A 13,474-nucleotide genomic window follows, 5' to 3' on the forward strand; every position below is an offset into this window, starting at 1 on the left:
GAAATGTTTAAGACAAAAAGTGAACTCCTACATTAGAGGGACAATTGTTTGTTGTATCTCATGCAACTAGGCGACTACTTGGGATTTCCCTGGAACTTGAGTGTTTTCGCCGAGACAAGAATTGGTACAGAATCGGGCGGTTCTCCTGTATTTTATGCTTCGCGGATTTTGAAGATATCAAAATTAATATGCATTACCAACAGTGGGGATATCTGTGTTCGTTCGTTTCCTCAAAAGTGTTTACGATTCTGGCGTTCACTTCTCATATACAGTATAATAATTTAAGAAGACGAACAGCTGTTTTTAGTATATCGTTTGCCATTATTGTCCGATCGGTTTATGTTTGCTTAGAAATCATGATACAAACACTGTTCTAGTTTGTCTGTAAAAGTCCCATTTTTTTTTTCTTTCTTTAAGGAGAAGACATGCAAGGACACCTCATCAGGTCACCCGAACTACACATATCAACTGTAGCAATATTGCTGTTTAATACGAGCAATGTAAAGGCATTACTCCGTAAATCATCATAATAATGATAATAGACTTTATTTATTATTAATGACATATTGACTCCTCCTACATATGGTCATGATATGGTTCGATCCATCAAAGGTCGTATCAGGTAATATACTAAACTTAAGTCCGCTAAATTATGAACTCAGAAATGTATTTTTGATAAACATTTTTATTAAAAAAGTAATATGGTAAACAAAAACTAAAATTTCAATTTCGGAAAGACTATATTATTTTCGGTGTTAAGATGTTTCTTGTAAACTGTTATAAGTTAAACGTGTTACATTGGCATCATAAATATGAGACTGATAACATACGTTATCGGCATGCATTGTGTAACAAACGAAAAATGACAATAAGTTATTTTAATGCAATTTATTAACAACAAGTATCTGTTAAAAACAACAGAATATAACAATGTACAAAATACAGCGCCTGTCTTGCCCATGACAGGTATTGATTAGTTGTGTATGGCTTGACGTCCTCATAACAGCCAAGGTCGGGACGAACCCAGAGAACTAGATGATACTATCACACAGTATACGGTCTTTATTAATTCAATTTTCAATTTAATTCTTGTATCACAAATTCACAACTAGAGTATTAACATATAAAATTATCAATCTAAACCTTTGATTTAGAGAGTAACACATAAATACAACATGCTGCCTCTCGATATCCTTTTTTTCTGGTTATGTATCTTAAATCAATACACATCCTCTCTAACATACACGTCACACATAGAGACACATTTCCTAACTTACATTCATAATCACTCGTTTCGATGATGTCCATTTGATACAATCCATATTCACAATCCTATCTCATGTTTGAATGGGCAACTATACGTGCTACTGTCTGCCATCATCACGTGTCCATGGATAGGTAGCATCGGTCCCAAGCAGTAGTTTTGTCGTATAAGTACGCGCATTGTAACAAGTCTGCTAGATAGTCTGCTAGAAACATAAGATGATTGAATTTGTATCACAGTTCGTATGCAGTTTCGCAGTATCGTGACCGGCTTGCAATCTGTTGATGCAACGTCATCCATTATTAGCAGATCGCAATTACAACATGACATTCCATCTTGGAATGACATATATACATATCGTATCATCACATAGATCATCAAAACAGTTAGTCATCTGTTTAATGCTGCCAGTGGTTTTCTAAGATTCGAGTGTTGGTTGCGTCAACCCTGATAGATGCGAGCTCTTGTTGGTTTCGTATCCAGTGTGGTTACGTGCTCAATGTTCCAGAATTGGTAACGTTTTATCATCGAGGAAGCTGCAATTACAAAAACCAATGATGGAATCAATCTCTATTAAAAAAATCCCTGGAGGAAAAACTCGGTAATGTATATATCAACGTCTATTTACAGACTGGTTTTAAAAGGTATGACATATAAGAACCGAAACTCCGAAAATGTCACTTTATACCTTACAATAATACATCACGTGAAATAATATGTACGTAAATAATTGTTTAACAATGGTCATACTGTAAAACAAAAATATTCTAAACAAGGTGATTTGATAAACAGCCTAAGTTTTTTAACAACTGTCCTGCCACATGTATCTTATTATAAAACGGCAAACCATTCTCGAATCATAAACAATGTGATAAACAATTGGAAGCCTACCTGATGACATTAAAGATGTTGATGCCTTGCTGATGAAGGCCGCCATCAGAAACATGGATATGGCATAGATAAAACACATCAACGTTAGAACTACAGCCTTTATTTCTAATCCTGATCTTGGTTCTATCCTGTTAAATCTTCTTGATGCAGGAGACTCCATTTTAGAAGTTGGTGTCTATATTTCGACAAATCGTGATCTGTAAAATATAAATATTGTATAAAAATGGGTAAATATGCGTATAAGTTTTATCACTGAATATATTTATATCATAACCATGTTGATTTTACCAATACTAATCTGTATAGACTCGATAGGTTTCGAAAGTGAATACCTACCCACACAGTTGACCGGTGAATGGAACTGACTGCAGACCAGGCATGTGTAGGTAATATAACACCTTTATACAGTGACGTCACTAGCACTAGCTGCGATCTTCAGTTAGGTATACTAAAATCTGCTGATAATTTCCGGTTTAAGTTCAAGTTCAAGGTATCAGACCATGCATATCATGCGTGTAAATACACGATGACATGCGTCCCATGTAGAAAGGTATAGAGTGATTATGAACAGCTGTACATTCAGAAGTCATTAATTTTATTATAATCTTTACAAACAGGAAACTTTCAAGTACATGTATTGTTAACGCCGCCACTCTAATGCACACACACTGACTTTGTTGATAGAAATATCAGTTTTGGCTAACAATACATAATCTCTCGCAACTCAGACTTGTCACTCTACAACACTATGTCATTTTTTTCATTTATTTATTTTTTTTTTAATGTTTTTCGGATAACTAGTATTTTTAAACTTCGATGTTTATTTGTAAAAATGTATCTTTATTTTTCCTTTTTCCTGATAATTTCTGGGTTAAGTTCAAGTTCAATGTATCAGACCAGGCATGTCATGCGTGTAAATACACGATGACATGCGTCCCATGTAGAAAGGTATAGAGTGATTATGAACAGCTGTACATTCATAAGTCATTAATTTTATTATAATCTTTACAAACAGGAAACTTTAAATTACATGTACTGTATTGTTAACGCCGCCACTCTAATGCACACACAGTGACTTTGTTGATATAATTATTAGTTTTGGCTAACAATACATAATCTATCGCAACTCAGACTTGTCACTCTACAACACTATGTCATTTTTTTTCATTTTTTTTTTTTTTTTTTATGTTTTTCGGATAACTAGTATTTTTAAACTTCGATGTTTATTTGTAAAAATGTATCTATATCTTTCTTTTTTCCTGAAAGTCTCATCTTGTCTCAGTGATGCCCATCGCATGTCTAGTATTTCGACGGTGTTTTTTTTTTTCATTTTTGTTTTTTTGTTTATTGTTTTTTGTGTTTGGTAATGTCTTTCAAAGTGAATATTAGTTTTATGACCTTTGACTAGTTAGAAATGTAGTGGTTAAACGTAGAGAGATTTCTGATTCCACAGTCGTCATACTTCTCTTCGCTAATCTTGCTGCTGACAAACTATGCAAAATTTTGAGAACCAAACCTGGACAATTGATATACAAATGTAATTCATTTTCTGAGGAATACTGTCGATACATTTGTAGCCGTTTTTCTTGAATGAACACCTGAAGGACCAAGAGGAATCTAGAAAAGGAGTTCGAGAAATATTCCCTTTTAACACTTTCTGAGAAATGCAGAAAAAATATGTTTTATTCCAAAACTGGTAACCATATCGTTATTGCGGTCAGTTCAAAACTTGATATTGTTTAGCTGGACTTCTATTACTTATTTTTGTAATTTTGACAACACGCTTAATCTTCGATTCCAAATTGGCAGGCCAGAGAACCATATATTTCGTTGGTGCGCAAGTCAATCACCATGTGCTGATGAGATTTCCAGCATTATCCGTGAAATAATGACAAGCTTCGATCGTCAAATTACAAATTGGTGGCCTGAGTCATATATTGCGTTAGTCCGAAAATTAGATATGCAAAACTGAAAGCAATCTTACATGGGAACTAGTGATAACAATAATTATTTGAAGACAGAGGATGGATTGACCACGGACGAAAGGCGATGACCATGATAGAAACGTCAGAAGACAGAATAGATCCCCTCACAAACCACCATCCGGGTGAATAAATGTGATTGATATAAGTTGATAGATCTAAGTTCGCAAATGATGTAAATTAATTCAAATTAAAAAAAATGACAAAAAAAAAAAAAAAAAAAAAGGGAAATGAAAGTCAAACAGTACACTGTCACAATATTCTTTTCTCAGTCTGGTCACTTAGGAAGGTAAACTACAAAAAACACGTCGTAATAAGAGAATCTGAGACGATGATTTCAACCAGAGTATTATCGCATTTACAGAACATATGTGTGGGTTGCGTTCATGATTTATTCTGTCAAAATATTTTTGCTGCGTATAGGAGACGAAAGTTATTTCAAGTTTGGATTTATTCCCACAATTCCTCGTTAGACTTCCCTGTTTGTGTGCTTTGAATGGACAGTGGTTTCATGGACAAAAGACTGCATGCCTCTAGTGGATTTTGGCTGTTGTCCTGGATACAGGGTACATTGTGTATGCGTTTTCAAAACAGACAATAAATTAGTTTTATGTAATTTATTAACAACAGTTCTCTGTGAAAAACAACAGAATTCAACAATGTACAAAATTAAACTTCCGTCTTCTGACTTCTCACTTCCGTACAGCTTTTGACTCTTCCCATCAATACACAACCTTAACTCTTCACATCCATACACAACTCGTCACAACCTTACACAACTCGTCACAACCTTACACAACTCGTCACAACCCTACACAACTCGTCACAACCTTACACAACTCGTCACAACCTTACACAACTCGTCACAACCTTACACAACTCTTCAAATCATACACAGTTCTTCACATCCATACACAATATACATGTAAACCTGAATCACCAGATAGTTTGTTCTTCATTTGACACAAATGATAAGGGTGTGGGGTTACATAACAAACGATAATGTATGTTTAAATCTATATCCGTCTCCATATATCTTGGTTTAATTAATGAAAGCACGTTCTATGTAAACAATATAATTCACAATTTTAAATGGCTGGTGAATCATTATTGATTTTGCATTATCTTACACTCTCACATTCACAACCAAAATTAAAATTCCAGAGTATCGAATAATGAGCCTTATGAATTAAATTTTAAAATCAGGAGAGATCAAAACATATACAGTCTCTCAAGATGTCAAGGTTTTACACTCGCTGTCACTCGTTCAAAATGTAATTCATGGTACCAAATGACACATTCCATATTCAGGATCCAATCACTCTTTATTTGGCAGTTCAATTCAGGCAGAACTCACATTAAAAATGTCAACAAATACTTTTAAAAAGTTCGAAGTCCATGGTTGGACGCGGTATCCAAATTCTGCGATAATCATATCGAATACATTGGCGCAACGTTCACCGTTTTAATTGTCACTGTCCAGTTCTACATCTGACCGATGGATCACTGTGAATCAGCTGTCCATTGGTTAAACACGGTCACTTATGCACACCTTTGCAGAGTACGTATCGTCGTAGAAATCAGCGAACAGTTAGTCATCTGTGTGATGAAATCAGTGTGGGTTTTTGAGATTCTCGAGTTGTTGTATCAGCGATGTTCAGCCCTGATAGATGTGTTTCGTCGTGCGAGCTCTGGGTGGTTTCGTACCTATGTTGGACTGGTGCTCGATGCTCCAGAATTGGTAACTCTTCAATGTCGAGGACACTGTAAGTACAAAAGAACATGATGGAGTTATTCTTAGGATCATTATGAATATAGCTGTCTATTTTTTTAATCGTTTTTTTTTTCGGACCTAATGTATATCAGCAACCATGGAGGCTTGACCCATAACGAAAAATCAACCCCGGGGTCTGATCTAGGGATCGGCCCCTGGGTTAACATATTATTCTGGGTCATAGCATCGTGTCAAGCCACTGTGTATGCAACCTGGAATTTCGTATGAATTCTTTTATAATTAGAGAGGCTAATTGTTTAAGTACTTATCGAGTTATCTGTTATTGCAGAAAATGTTTTGCAGACAAAATATTAATTTTGCATGTATAGTTATTTAGTTGTAGACCTACCTGATGACATTGCCGAGGCTGTTGCCTTGCTGACAAACGCCGCTGTCAGAAAAATGACGATGGCGTAAACGAAACACGCTGACGTCAGAAAAATGGTCTTGAGTTCGAACCCCATCTTGGGCTCAATTCTTTCAAGTCGTCTGTCTACTGAGGAGTCCATTGTTTAATCCGCGTAGTGGATAGTGTATGATGTGAAACAATCTGAAAAATACAAGAAAAAGATGTTAAGTATTTATATAAAGATATATGTTAAGTCCTAATATCTTGATTTGATTCCAATATATAAAAGGGATATAGTAATATGTAGACAAGTACACCTACCTACAGTGGTGACAGTAATGACTATACAGCTGGGGCAGGTACGAGTATATATATATATCATGTAGACAGTGACGTCACCATAGCCAGGTACAAACTTCAGGTATATCAGGATTTCAAGTTCAAGGTACACACGAATTGTGTCACGTGTACTACAGTGTATACTAATTAGGAAATAAAGCTCCCCTCAGCACAGGTGATACAAATACAAAGTATATTCCGTCCTTAATACTAATTATATACTGATATAGCTTTGTCGGAAAGGTAACACCTTAATGTTTTATGAATATTTCAGAATGTGTGAAAAAATGTACGTATCTTGGTATAGTATTTTCAAAGACATCTTCATTTAATGATGCCAAGAGTCAGAATATTAAAAAAGCCTCGATGTATGATGTTTTGAAAAAAGGAAGAAAGTTGAATTTATCGACCAGGTGTATTTTTGAATTATTTGAAAAAATAGTGAAACCAATATTGTTATACGGTTGTGAGATATGGGGTTTTACAAATATACAATCAATTGAGCGTTTTTATTTAAAATTTTGTAAATTACTATTAGGTTTGAAAAAAGTACAGCAAGTTACATGGTATATGGCGAACTGGGTACAAACCCGCTTGTAATTGACATAAAAATAAAGATGATTAATTATTGGTCAAATATGATTATATCAAAAGAAAGTAAATTGAATGTTGCAATGTATGATATGTTATATCATGTATTTATTAATGAAAATAGAGTTGTTCCATACTTAAGTTTTATACAAAATATTTTAAATGATTGTGGTCTGATGTATATATGGAATTCTCAATTCCATAATAATTTGAACCCACAATTGGTTAAAGCTCAAGTTAAGCAGATATTGTGTGATCAATTTTTACAAAAATAGAATAATGACATTTTTAATTCATCGATGTCAGTCTGTTATAGAATGTATAAAATAGAGTGTAATTTTGAAAAATATTTTGATATATTAAGTGACAACGACAGAATTTTGATGTGTAGATTTAGAACAAGTAATCATAAATTCATTGTGGAAACTGGTAGATGGAATAATGTAAATTATCAAAATAGAATTTGTCCTTATTGTGATGCCAATAACATCGGTGATGAATTTCATTATCTATTAAAATGCCCATTTTTGACTTTGGAAAGAAAATTATATATTAATAAATACTATTATACGATACCAAATATTATATAATTTCCACAGCTAATGAACTCTACAAATATCAAAACATTAAGAAATTTATGTAAATTTATCAAAGTTCTGTTTAAAAAACTTATATAATTTGTCCTCCTTATATATTGTAGTTGTTGAATGTTGTAAATATGTTTCTCTATACATTGAACTTTTGTAAAGAGATTGAATAGAAAGTTGAAGTTGAAGACGGACTTTGACGAAGTTAATATAAAATTTGAATACAGTAATAATTATAATCTTTTCGAGCGAAGTTAGATTGTAATCCTTTCAATGGGAGTGGACCAGATATATTCAGTACACTAGTACTGCAGTAAGAATTTTCGAATACGGTACCTGACTATATGCACATCCACCTGCAGAATATACACACGTGAACGAAACGTGACCTTAAATTATCCGATTCTGTAGTCCGTAGCCTTGTCTTGTCATATTAATATCAGGCGTGCTTTAATTACTAGGTCTAAACCTTGAATGAATTTGCTTGTTTTCTTTTACGTTATACATACATGTTCAGAGAGTTATTTATAATCCATATTCAGATTCAATAAAATCTCAATCCTATGATAATATAAATGTACAAAGCGTTCGATAAGCTTTGGTTAAGCTAACGGAGCTTTAGATAATGGTGTCAAATATACCTATAGGCTATATACAGAAAAAGTCAAGGTCAGCTACAGGTAATAATAGCACGTGATTATCAGCTTCGGGATACCCCGTCTAGCCATTGTTTGTACAACTCACAGGTGTTTTGGCAACTGCGTTATCACGGTTTATACATGTATATCATTATAACCGGATATATACTAGTTAGGCGCTGTAGATTATTATAGTCTATATAACACACAATCATATGCTTCAAACATGGATAAATCTTAACATTTTCCAATAATTATGATCTGCACAATGTCGGGGGTTATAATGAGAATAAGCCACTGACAATATATATTAAAATAACACAGACCTTTGGATAACATACATAATGTACCAAATGTGTAAAATATAAGAAACATTAATGACTACGTATTTTGACGACATCGTTGTCGCTGACGATGTACGACAGAAAGAATTAGCTTGCCTAAGGGTAGTCATTGCGTATTCCAGAGATCTGTCATTGGTTAAATATGTAAAAATATGACTAGATGCCTTTAGAAACACAAGAATGTACTATAAAGTACACTGTTAATTGCATATTCGTGCATGATAAATAAAAGCAGAGACACATATAGACATGTAAAATTCATTGATTACCTTCGCTTCAAATACTTAGTCAACTTATTATTAAAATTAATCGCCGAAAACACAACAATTTCTCGATACACGCGTTAGTTTACAGGCATGGTGATGAAATCAGCTGCCTGGCTGATGAAATCCTGTCTATATGTTAGCTAGAATGATTTCAGATAATTATACACAAACAATTGCCAACCATACAAAAATCAATTTAAACTGCATATATTTGTGTGTAATTCACATTACAACTAGTTCCACTTTAAAATGCCAGACTTACCAGTACGTATATGCTGTCGATCCTGAGTCAATGTTCATTTACTTGTGAATCTGAATCCCCTGTTGTTTACAATGTGTACACGCACGTTCTGAAATGTACATGATGTGATCATGTGTTCGCCATGTGCCTTTGTGTACATATATATATCACGTAACCTTTGACCCTGTTCCGGTAGGCTGGACAACTCAAGCCAAATACAAGGTGACCACGCAGGGAACGCATGACCAAACTTTACCATGTACATGTATACATGCAGCTAGGTGCCCGCCAGTTGTCGGCGTGTTAGCACCACTTACGTAATTTACTAAAGGCTAAAACTGGCATGATTATCTTAATCTTTCCCTGGGTCGGAATTACACCTACAGCTTATTATAAATTCATGTTAAGGAAAAACAGATATATAAGTAAACCTCATTGATATCCTATTGATCCTATTCAGGTCCTTAATTTGCAGTAGATAGCTATATGCAAAACTTATTTACAAAAGTTAAATTGATATTAGAATGACTTCTTCGAGATATGCAAATTTTTATATACGTCCCTGGTAAAACTTCTCTATGAAAATATTAAGACTGTTCACAGGTTGTGCTTTCTTTTCTTTTTTCTTTTGTTGTTTTAACGTTACAATTGTGTGACACGATACAGGGGTTCCAAAATACATGTTAACTTTCCCGACTTTTTGACATTATAAACAATATATATATTACGTAAATGCCACATGGATTACATGACAGAGGGGAAGGAGAGAGCCAATTACCAGATTTTGATGATGTCATTGATCAGAAGCAATTATGACGTCATCATTTTTTGTGCTCGGTAATGGTAATGTTTTCATGTTTTATTACATTGAACTGTTTACGAAAATGTTTAGTGAGCTAATTGCTTGATCGCATTTTTTTATGCAAAAAATAATTAGGAATGGTTTTGTCACCCAGACCCCCCCCCCGAGAAATTTTGACAACCTAGTCGACCCGGACAATGTTTTTGTGACCGTACGGCCGAAAGTATTAAAAGAATTGAATTGAACCTATAGTCGCGAGTGGAGGTTATAACCAAATCGAGAGTTTAGACCGGCAACAAAACAAAACAAATATCCTTATATGTATGGCACTACAGTACGTATTGATTAGAACAATAACATTTTATATACCATGATATATACATGTATTACTGTCTCCCAACAACAGACATTGTATTAATGATCTACCATCCAGGGAGTGATTAATAGATTAACATATTAGGTATAAAACAAACACGAAGTTGTAAAAACGATTTGAACATATTGTATATGAAATAGAAAAAGAATCAATAAAAATAGAATTGTTTTGTTAATCGATAATATGCAAAATATCAAGAAGAAACACAGATTGGATTTCTCCCATTCACAGATTTGTCTCCCGTTTTAACTGTCCAAGATTTCTCTGTCAAACCCAGGATGTAATTTCTCTGTCACACCCCGGGTTTAATATCTCTGTCACACCCAGGGTATCATATCTCTGTCACACCCAAGGTATTATTTCTCTGTCACACCCAGGGTGTAATTTCTCTGTCACACATAGGGTGTAATTTCTCTGTCAACCTATAGGGTATGGCATCGAACGTCTTTGCAGCAATGCAATGACGTTACGTCACCAATTCATCATGTCATTTCAGCACTGTGTTGCACTGCAAGATATTTACATATTTTTCAAATATTTGAACTACTGAACACTGAGTAAATAGTATGACGGCGGGAAATAATAGTTCCGTACCTTGATACAATGTCAGAGAAATCTGCTAAGGACAGCTGGTGAATATAAATAAAATCTATACCTTCATTAAATGTCTAGCATCCAGAAAATGACACAAATGGTCCACGTTAATGAGAGAAGAAATATCCTCAAAAGCATAAACGGTTCATTACAGATATGTAATCAATAAAACATTGTTTAACGTTGTTAGGATGAATACAGTGCATGTTTACAACTATAACAAAATTTATAATCCATAAGGAAATAGAATATTTCTAATTGGGATAATGATGTGGACCGTTCAACTTTGGCCGCGGTCTTAATCAACCTCGCCAAAGAAACTTACTGTACCATTGAAATATTGTACTTTCTGGAGACTGATTTTTTCTAACCTGGTGTAAAGGTTTTTAATTATTGTTACATACATGTCACATAATCCCTTAAATATCGGTAGTCTGACATAACTCATTAAGACTGGCTTTCGTGATGGAATTGTATGTGATTTCACATATTCATATATATATCAAAGTTTAAGTCTAGTTACGAAATGCGAGTGTTTAATAGATTATCTGTGTCTGTACGTGAATCTCTCGAAGATAGGGATATACTGTTGTTACAGGTTGACGACTATATACATTATAGGTTAACACTATTAAGTTTAAACAATATTTATTTGATAATCTGTAATACAATAAAATAAATCGAAAGTATGCAAGAGGATTTGGTAACAAGCTTAGAGCTTATGTAAAATCGATTAACACTATTCATCACATATCAATGTCACGCCGGCACAGGTGTAATGACATTTCTTTGAAGTCACAAATATATGACGTCACACGCTTTTCTTGGTAGATTCATATCATTTTTGAGAGAAATCAATTTGAACGTTATCGCTTATTTTCTCGTGAATATGATTCATGTGATGAATAAAATCTTAAACTCGTGCCAGTACAGTATGGGGTTTATCTATGGGGCGCCGTTTTACTATTTATTCCCATTTGGTGATATCGCCTATTCAAATAGGTGATATCACCTATTCAAATGAGTGATATCACCTATTCGAATAGGTGTTATCATTTAAGAACTTTTTTAAGTGATTTCACCTATTCGAATAGGTGATATCACCTATTCGAATGAGTGATATCACCTATTCGTTTCATTAAGTGATATCACCCATTAGAATAGGTGATATCACTTATTGAAACGAATAGGTGATATCACCAATTCGAATAGGTGATATCACTCATTCGAATAGGTGATATCACCAATTGGAATAGGTGATATCACTTAAAAATATTCTTAGGTGATATCACCTATTCGAATAGGTGATATCACCAATTCGAATAGGTGATATCACTTATACAATTCTTAAGTGATATCACCTATACGAATAGGTGATATCACTTATGAAATTTTATAAGTGATATCACCTATTCCAATTGGTGATATCACCTATTCGAATGAATGATATCACCTATTCAATCAGTGATATCACCTATTCTAATAGGTGATATCACCAATTCATTTTTCAAATAAGTGATATCACCTATTCGAATTGGTGATATCACCTATTCGAATTGGTGATATCACCTATTCGTTTCAGTAAGTGATATCACCTATTCGAATGAGTGATATCACCAATTCGAATTGGTGATATCACCTATTCGTTTCAATAAGTGATATCACCTATTCGAATGAGTGATATCACCTATTCGAATGGGTGATATCACTTAATGAAACAAATAGGTGATATCACTTATTCGAATAGGTGATATCACTCAATCGAATAGGTGATATCACTTAAAAAAGTTCTTAAGTGATATCACCTATTCGAATAGGTGATATCACTCATTTGAATAGGTGATATCACCAAATGGGAATAAATAGTAAAACGGCGCCCCATAAATATGTCATTAGCCTCAAAGCTCGTTATTTAAATATTCCCGCGTTTCGCTTAGTATAGCGGGAATAATTTGTCTCTGTCGGCACGTAAATGCAGGTGTTGCACGTGCCTTGACGTCACAGTGGTTCACGTGTATCGGGTATACAGTGTGTGTGTCATTCCTAGCCGCCGCGCCGTACTGTACGGTTATGTCATATAATTAAGCCAGTTATACTGTCCCCACATCATGACGACTTCTACAGAAGATTTTATTACCGCCCGTGTGAAAGCGGCAGTGGAGGCCTCTCAGGAAGAGATTGTTTCAAAAATGAGTTCCGTCATTTCGCACAAGCAGGACAGTTTCGAACATAGAATGAGTGACTGTTCCGAGGCCCATTTTTCCAAGTTACAGCAAAATATTTTATGTGGGGAGCCACACAAATTTTCCAGGAAAAGCTGTGAAGATCAGCACAAATTCAATGTGAAAGTTCGAGCCAAGTTAATGGAGGCGGAACATTTATCCACGACGGAACCACTAGCGTCAAAGGCTAAAATTTTGGAAGGTATTGGCCTAA

At 34.4% G+C, this 13,474-nt stretch overlaps 2 long non-coding RNA genes across 2 annotated transcripts; both read right to left on the reverse strand.

Annotated features, from left to right (window-relative positions):
• Positions 1 to 873: 873 nt before the first annotated feature.
• On the reverse strand, positions 874 to 2,623 carry LOC117327545. The gene is made up of 3 exons (XR_004532676.1): positions 2,492 to 2,623; positions 2,156 to 2,352; positions 874 to 1,800 (listed from the first exon to the last, which is right to left on the reverse strand). It is a non-coding gene; the product is annotated as an uncharacterized LOC117327545 (long non-coding RNA).
• A 2,116-nt stretch (positions 2,624 to 4,739) lies between these two features.
• LOC117327546 lies at positions 4,740 to 9,421 on the reverse strand. The gene is made up of 3 exons (XR_004532677.1): positions 9,288 to 9,421; positions 6,261 to 6,461; positions 4,740 to 5,901 (listed from the first exon to the last, which is right to left on the reverse strand). It is a non-coding gene; the product is annotated as an uncharacterized LOC117327546 (long non-coding RNA).
• Positions 9,422 to 13,474: the final 4,053 nt, after the last annotated feature.

The sequence above is a fragment of the Pecten maximus genome, chromosome 5 (assembly GCF_902652985.1).
Source record: "Pecten maximus chromosome 5, xPecMax1.1, whole genome shotgun sequence".
NCBI lineage: Eukaryota > Metazoa > Mollusca > Bivalvia > Pectinida > Pectinidae > Pecten > Pecten maximus.